This window comes from Oncorhynchus keta, chromosome 2 (genome assembly GCF_023373465.1).
Source record: "Oncorhynchus keta strain PuntledgeMale-10-30-2019 chromosome 2, Oket_V2, whole genome shotgun sequence".
Lineage (NCBI taxonomy): Eukaryota > Metazoa > Chordata > Actinopteri > Salmoniformes > Salmonidae > Oncorhynchus > Oncorhynchus keta.
In genome coordinates, this window is record NC_068422.1 from 40,466,488 (window position 1) to 40,475,670 (window position 9,183).

Genomic DNA, 9,183 nt, shown 5'->3' on the forward strand with positions numbered 1-9,183 from the left:
GACATGAAACTAACTACCTCAGCCGAGAACAACGCTGGCAACTGGCAAGTGATAAGTGGAGAGAGACACCGCTGACAGTGGCCTTGCGATATGCCGCACATATCGCAATTTATTTACGTCCCTCGACTCCTGCCGTGTCAACAGACATCCTCCAAACAAAACGAATAACAGAGCCTCTGAGAATGAGTGTACAACTGGTAAATAGTTGCTGATATTCCAGTCAGATGGCTAGCTATAGTTGCTAGCTCAAGTGCTCCGGCTACTTTTAGCTAGATAACTAGCTAAAACTAGCTGGCTAGAAGGATGAAGTTAGAAGCTAATGTCAAAAGGGAGCTTGACCTCAGCATGAGCAGTTGACTGAAATGAAACTACAATCCAACCAGAAGACTACTCTAAAAGGCTACTCTAAATTCTCGTAACAAAATAACTTTTCTTTACACAGAGTAGTGAGACAGACAATGGTGAGGCAGTTTGCAATGCAGGCAAAAGAGACACACAGAGAAGGGCAGCAAGCAGAAATTGAGGTTCGTGTAGTACAGTGATTCCCAAAGTTGTGGGGTCCCCTGGGAGACTTTTTCATCTTATCAAACACATTAATAATTTGGTTCTCTTCAAATGGCTATAGTATACAACATTTTAGAGCCATCTAAGGGCCTTTTACGCTGTTAGAATGCACGTTCATGTCATTATGTGTTGGGACAGCCTGTGGGATCTAACGTTTAGTGAAACATAAAGACAATTGAAATACAAAGACAATTTTATATCATTCTCATGTATATAGAAATCTATTTTTAAAACTGCTTTACAGAGAGTAGTGAGACAGACAGTGGTGAGGCAGACAGTGGTGAGGCTGAGGCAAGCTGCAATGCAGGAGGAGACAGAGGAGACACACAGTGAGAGGAGGCAAGCAGAGAAAGAGGTTTGTAGTACAGGGGTTTCCAAACTTGGGGTCAGGGATCCATGTGGGGTCCCCTGAAATAGAAATGGGGATCCATGAGAGAATCTGTAATCGTATCAAACAAACTAATAACTTGTTTCTCCACAAATGGGTACAGAAAACAATATTTTAGAGTCAACAAAGGTCCTTTTACAGTGCACTTTAGCAGTTTACAATACAGAAACTCAATTACAGTGCAGCTCACATGAAATACAAAGAACATGAACGTGAATTAAAAAGATACAACTTTTCAATATAAACATCTCCACATCCTGGACTTTTGTTGTGTTCAGTCCAAATTAACTATTTTGGGAGGCCGACCTGATGTGCATTTTATGTCATTTTTTACTAAAGAAAATTACATTAGTCCTTCCCCATAGACATGTATGACAATGCAATCAAATAATGCAGTTCTAAAAATGTCATATGTCTTGGTTTATATGGGTGGTTGTTTGTCTTATCTTGATCAGCCACTGGAGTTTATAGTTTACCCAACTTTCTTTTACCATTACATCACTGCATGTATAATTGGAAAAGCAAAGCTAATGCTAAACATAATCATATACATGAATATGGACACACACACACACTCATACACACACGCACACACACACACACACACACACACACACACACACACACACACACACACACACACACACACACACACACACACACACACACACACACACACACACACACACACACACACACACACACACACACACACACACAGAAATCAATTTGCATCTTCAATGACACAAACCTACGGTGCTATTCAATGAAAACTGTTATCCAAATCTTCACAAGCTGAGGCACAAGTAGGCTTACATTCAGTCTTAACCTGGAAACTTCTAAATACCATTTTGATAGAACCAATGTCTCCCATCTTGCCACCTAGGCTTGTGCACACCCCTTCTCTCTCTTAACCAATGGGCTTCAGTGTGAAGGTAGTAGAGACTAGGCACCGTGACCCGTCCATTTTATGACTTCATTATTTTCCTTCCCTGTGACGCTCATTTTCATTTGTGAAAGCCGCACGTTGGCATAATGACTGCGCTATAAAAACGACTGCTTTAACGTCTACATACCATCTCCATTTTCTACCATCAACCCTTAAGCTAGCATATGGCAGGTAATCAGGTCTGCAATCAGGGCTATGCGTTACACAGGGCCTGCATTTAGCATAGGGCTATTACCCATCTGTCTCCGGGCACACACAAACTCTCTCTCTCTCTCTCTCTCTCTCTCTCTCTCTCTCTCTCTCTCTCTCTCTCTCTCTCTCTCTCTCTCTCTCTCTCTCTCTCTCTCTCTCTCTCTCTCTCTCTCTCTCTCTCTCTCACACCACACCCCACACACACAAGAGGTCACCACTTCCAAGGAAAACTCTTCCAATGCTGTCCAATGCCCAGTATGTGTGTGTGTGTGTGTCTGAACGAGCAAGTGCACCGTTTGATATTCACAAGATGGAATGTTTTAAAGGTGGCCTGTAGATTAATGTATAAAATATGTGCGGTCTGATGGGTCCTGTGTGTGGCCTTTAGAAGACATAGCAAATCACCTAATCTAGAAGCCATGCCTCGCCTCTGCCACTGATAATTCAATACGCATTTAATACAATCACATGCTTTTACAATGATACCATCACCATCACACAGTACATGCCAAGCCTGTAACCTGTAATCAACTCAGGAGTTTAGGGTTTGCAAATATGAATGTGTCATTTTGAAAGATAAGGGAGGGGGGTTATTAATATATATATATATATATATATATATAATAACTTTACTTTTCTGAAAGAAAACTTCAGGTGTGACATTAAAAACATAATGCCTAGTACACAGTCCTTTAGATAATATGTACTTTTTATAATCACATTAGCTAATTCTGTCATCTACAAGTGTTCTGAGATTTACGATATCAAGTTTTGCACAAATGAAATCAACATAACTATATACAATTTTAAGTAAAACCATTTAGTTATTTAGATTCTAATGGAAACTGTGATAACAACAAATGTATTTATTTTACTCAAAACATTACGTTTTAGATGCATTCTAAACCAGCCGATGTACTTTTGGGCTTCTAAAGTATACTGGTATTTTAGGACAATGAAATAACACAAGTGCCAGTGTTGGAATCATCCCTGGTTTTGAGTGACTTTATAAGAAACGTTATTATACTAAATAGGTCATGGGTGAAAATGAGTGGTTCACTGCCAAGACCATCTATTTTCATTGCCAGAGAACAATGGAGCGTAGGGTATGTCCATGCCAAAAACATAATCAAACATTCTCTCCTTTCCTCTCCTTTCCTCTCCTTTCCTCTCTTCTCTTCATCAGTAAGATAGTTCTGTTTATTTAGCTTTCAGTACAAATCCATTAATACCCCCTAAACAAGGGGTGTCAAACTCATTCCATGGAGGGCCTAGTGTCTGCAGGTACTAGTTCTTTCCTGTCAATTAAGACCTAGACAACCAGGTGATGGGAGTTATTTACTAATTAGTGACCTTAGTTAATCAATCAAGTACAAGAGAGAAGCAAAACCCCACAGACACTCTGCCCTCCGTGGAATGAGTTTGACACGTGTCCTATACTGACAAATAATTCCCTGAAAAATAATCCCCTCATCTCTCCACTGTGTGGGGTAATAAAATAAACAGAAGAGTGGAGTGAGGCAGAGAGCGAGGCACAGGTTCATATTGCAATTTGTAAGAGGTCCGCATTCAGAATCTTAATACCAAAACAATGGAGAAGAATAAGACAAGGGCAGGAAATCCAACAATCTAAACTGATGACATAACTATGGCAAATGAAACTGAGAATCATGACACTTCCTATATTTGAGTACCTGACATATGCATGCACATAAACAGCTAGGCACAGGTTTGTAGGAACTGTACTGTGTATGTCAGTTTAATGGATAATGTATACAAACCTAAGTGCATTTATCCAGCCTGTAATACAATGGGAGTGAGTGATAGCATAGTTATAAACCAGAGAAATAATTAGAGTCAACATGTCTGCCTTCAGCTCCATACCAGATTTACATACAGGCTAGGTGTTTCCCAGCTCCGGTCATCGAGTATCACCAACAGTACTATATGTATTGTGGCTCTGGACAAGCACAACTGATGGGTGTTGCGAAATGCTTGTTTTCCAGTGCAGTTATATCGAACAATACACAACAATATACACACATCTAAGAATGGAATTAAGAAATATTAGGACGGGCAATGTCGATGTCTGGAGTATAAATATACAGCACCAGTCAAAAGTTTGGACGATTTTCTACATTGTAGAATAATAGCAAAGACATCAACACTATGAAATAACACATATCATGTAGTAACCAAAAAAGTGTTTAACAAATCAAAATATATTTTATATTTGAGATTCTTCAAAGTAGCCACCCTTTGTCTTGATGACAGCTATGCCCACTCTTGGCATTCTCTAAACCAGCTCACCTGGAATGCTTTTCCAACAGTTGAAGGAGTTCCAACATATGGCCCAAGCAAGTATATAGGGTTGAAGTCAGAAGATTACATACACCTTAGCAAAATACATTTCAACTTTGCATATCACCTTCCCAAGATGGCCGGCTATTTACATGATAGCCTCCAGATTGAATGTGATCTTCAAGCTACCACTCTCTGTACTTTTATACATATAGAAGAAGGCGATTTACTGGGAAGGTGGATTTATTTCTATGATATTGAATATTATTGCTCAGCCAAAAATTTGACTATACAGTTGAAGTCGGAAGTTTACATACACCTTAGCCGAATACATTTAAAATCAGTTTTTCACAATTTCACAATTTCATCCTTGTAAAAATTCCCTGTTTTAGGCCAGTTAGGATTACCACTTTATTTTAAGAATGTGTAATGTCAGAATAATAGTAGAGAGAAAGATTTATTTCAGCTTTTATTTCTTTCATCACATTCCCAGTGGGTCAGAAGTTTACATACACTCAATTAGTATTTGGTAGCATTGCCTTTAAATTGTTTAACTTGGGTCAAACGTTTCGGGTAGCCTTCAACAAGCTTCCTACAATAAGTTGGGATAATTTTGTCCCATTCCTCCTGACAGAGCTGGTGTAACTTAGTCAGGTTTGTTGGCCTCCTTGCTCGCACATGCTTTTACAATTCTATAGGATTGAGGTCAGGGCTTTGTGATGGCCACTCCAATACCTTGACTTTCTTGTCCTTAAGCCATTTTGCCACAACTTTGGAAGTATGCTTGGGGTCATTGTCCATTTGGAAGACCCATTTGCGACCAAGCTTTAACTTCCAAACTTATGTCTTGAGATGTTGCTTCAATATATACACCTCATTTTCCTGCCTCGTGATCCCATCTATTTTGTGAAGTGCACCAGTCCGTCCTGCAGCAAAGCACCCCATCAATATGATGCTGCCACCCCCGTGCTTCACGGATGGGATGGTGTTGTTCGGATTGCAAGCCTCCCCATTTTTCCTCCAAACATAATGATGGTCATTATGGCCAAACAGTTCTATTTTTGTTTCATCAGTCCAGAGGACATTCCTCCAAAAAGTACAATCGTCATCCCCATGTGCAGTTGCAAACCTTAGTCTGGCTTTTTATGGCGGTTTTGGAGCAGTGGCTTCTTCCTTGATGAGCTGCCTATGTCAATATAGGAATCGTTTTACTGAGGATATAGATACTTTTGTACCTGTTTCCTCCAGCATCTTCACAAGGTCCTTTGCTGTTGTTCTGGGATTGATTTGCACTTTTCGCAACAAAGTACATTCATCTCTAGAAGACAGTGCGGTTCTCCTTCCTGAGCGGTATGATGACTGCGCGGTCCCATGGTGTTTATACTTGCGTACTATTGTTTGTACTGATGAACGTGCTTCCTTCAGGCATTTTGAAATTGCTCCCAAGGATGAACCAGACAAGCGGTCTACAATTATTTTCTGAGGTCTGATTTATTTTGATTTTCCCATGATGCTAATCAAAGATGCACTGAGTTTGAAATACATCCGCAGATACTCCTCCAATTGACTCAATTGATGTCAATTAGCCTATCAGAAGCTTCTAAAGCCATTACTTAATTTTATGTAATTTTCCAAGCTGTTTAAAGGCACAGTCTGACTCACTGGAATTGTGATGCAGTGAATTACAACTGAAATAATCTGTACGTAAACTATTTTTGGAAAAAGGACTTGTGTCATGCACAAAGTAGATGTCCTAACCGACTTGCGAAAACTATAGTTTCTTTACAAGAAATTTGTGGAGTGGTTGAAAAATGATTCTTAATGTCTCAAACGTAAGTGTATGTAAACTTCCAACTTCAGCTGTTTATACAGTATATCGGATGGGATGTATAGACAATACGGAAAGTATATGGGTAGAATATGTAGTAAATCTGAAGAATAGTATATGTACAGCAATAGGTAAACTAGATAGGACAGTATATACATATGAGGTGGGTAAAACAGTATGTAAACATTATTTAAAGTGACCAGTGTTCCATGACTATGTACATAGGGCAGCAGCCTTTAAGGTGCATGATAGAGTGCCCGGGTGGTAGCCGTCTAGTGACGGTGACTAAAATTCAGGGGGCCAGTGACTAAAGGGGGCTGAGGTCCTTGATGATCTTCCTGGCCTTCCTGTGACACTGGGTGTTGTAGATGTTAGGGGGAGCTGAGTACGCACCCTTGTGGGGTCCTTGTGTTGAGGATCAGATTAGTGGAAGTGTTGTTGCATACATTCTCCACCTTGGGGCGGCACGTCAGGAAGTCCAGGACCCAGTTGCACAGGACGGGGTTCAGACCCAGGGCCTCAAACTTAATGATGGGCTTGGTGGTTACTAAGGTGTTGAAGGCTGAGCTGGAGTCAATGTAAAGCATTCTTACATAGGTATTCCTCTTGTCCAGATAGGATAGGGCAGTGTGCAGTGCAATGGTGATTGCGTCATCTGTGGATCTTTTGGGGCGGTATGCAAATTGCAGTGGGTATAGCCTGTCAGGTAAGGTGGAGCTGATATGATCCTTAACTAGCCTCTCAAAGCACTTCATGATGACAGAAGTGAGTGTTATGGGGCGATAGTAATTTAGATACTCTGGTCGAAATGCTGATGATTTACCACCACTCTAATATCCAAAAGTTCTTTATGGATGTATGTAATAATGCAAAGGACGTTCTGAGCTAATAACACAAACACATAGCTAAATACTGCAAAGTTGCTATGGAGCCACGAACAGGGCGACCATGTCTACCGGCGCCATCTTGAAGTCAGCTAATCATGAAGCCCTCAATGAGTTGAATCAGGTGAGTTTGTCTGGGGCTACAAAAAATATATATGTGCTCTTAGGGGGACTTGAGGACTGGAGTTGGTCCTCTGGTCACACTATGTCATACCGCTCATTCACACATGCAGTGCATGCGAACACATGCACGCACACACAGAAAAAAAGACAAACACATACACAAACATCAACCCACTATCTGACACCATCACTTTACAAGTGACTAGTTTAATCACGGCCAATCACAAGAGGTCATAATTAATACTCCAATACAGACACTAATAAACAAGTTTAAATTGCAAGCATAATCAAATGATGCAAACAACCACGAGTTACTAAAGTTCACAGCCGCCACTGACAATTTCTTAATTGTATTCAGTCATTCATGGCAATTTTATTAACATAGAGCTGATGTCTCCTGCCCTGCCACTGTCACAGCACCAGGGATCTAATTTCATTATTTTCCACAAGATTTGCTTGACTACTACTACCATTCTACTGCCGTGCCAGTCCAGATGTTTATGCTATTTAAATTAGGAAGCAAAGCCTGTTGTGTAAACATAATTAAAGAAAGTTTAGTTTTTCCCTTGCCCTCCCTTTGTCTTCACCCCCCACCTTTTATTTCTCCTCATCCCATCCTCTCTCTCTCTCTCCATAAGTTTAGTTCATTAGACAACTTTCAATTAACACCAGAGCTACATGTTCTCCCATCCAGCGCGACAGACCTCCACAGTTCTGTGACTACGCACAGGACCGTGAAGTGAAGAAATGGTCTCCTGACTCAGGTGCACACATGCGCGCAAACGCACACACACAGACACACACAGTGCATTCGGAAAGTATTCATGACCCATTTACTTTTTCTACATTTTGTTACCTTACAACCTTATTCTAAAATGGCTACTCCTGGCTAATGTCTCTGTCCCAAAGCAAGCACCAGTTAGCCTGGAGCTAGCCTGGAGCTAGGGCCATCTCCTGGCTAGCCGAAGCGATCCATCAGACATTTCCTGAGCTTCAATACATATTTTACCAATTGGACTGGACACTTTGCTGCCGACATGGAGCCCCGCCGATCCATCACAACTGGTCTGCCAATGTAGCCATTCGAGGGGGTTTCAACAGGCTCTCCCGTTGCGACGTCCAGCTGAGGCCCGCCTGCTAGCTCCGGCCTGCTAGCTCTCTGAATCACTGTGTCTCCAGCTCGCCTAGATACTCACTGGACCCTATGATCATTCGGCTACACATGCCTCTTCCTAATGTCAATATACATTGTCCATTCTGTTTTGGTTAGTGATGATTGTTTAATTTCACTGTAGAGCCTCCAGCACTGCTCAATCTGACTTAGCTAGCCCTTTTGTTCCACCCCCCACTCACACTTTGTCACTAAAGCACCTTATACTACCCACCACTGCGACTTGTATGCTCTAGTCGGCTGGCCCTCGCTACATATTCGTCGCCAGACCCACTGGCTCCAGGTCATCTACAAGGCCATGCTAGGTAAAGCTCTGCCTTATCTCAGTTCACTGGTCACGATGGCTACACCCATCCGTAGCAAGCGCTCCAGCAGGTGTATCTCACTGATCATCCCTAAAGCCAACACCTCATTCGGCCGCCTTTCGTTCCAGTACTCTGCTGCCTGTGACTGGAACGAATTGCAAAAATCGCTGAAGTTGGAGACTTTTATCTCCCTCACCAACTTCAAACATCAGCTATCTGAGCAGCTAACCGATCGCTGCAGCTGTACATAACCTATTGGTAAATAGCCCACCCATTTTCACCTACCTCATCCCCACAGTTTTTATTTATTTACTTTTCTGCTCTTTTGCACACCAATATCTCTACCTGTACATGATCATTTATCACTCCAATGTTAATCTGCAATATTGTAATTATTTGCCTACCTCCTCATGCCTTTTGCACACATTGTATATAGACTCCCCTTTTTTTCTACTGTGTTATTGACTTGTTAATTGTT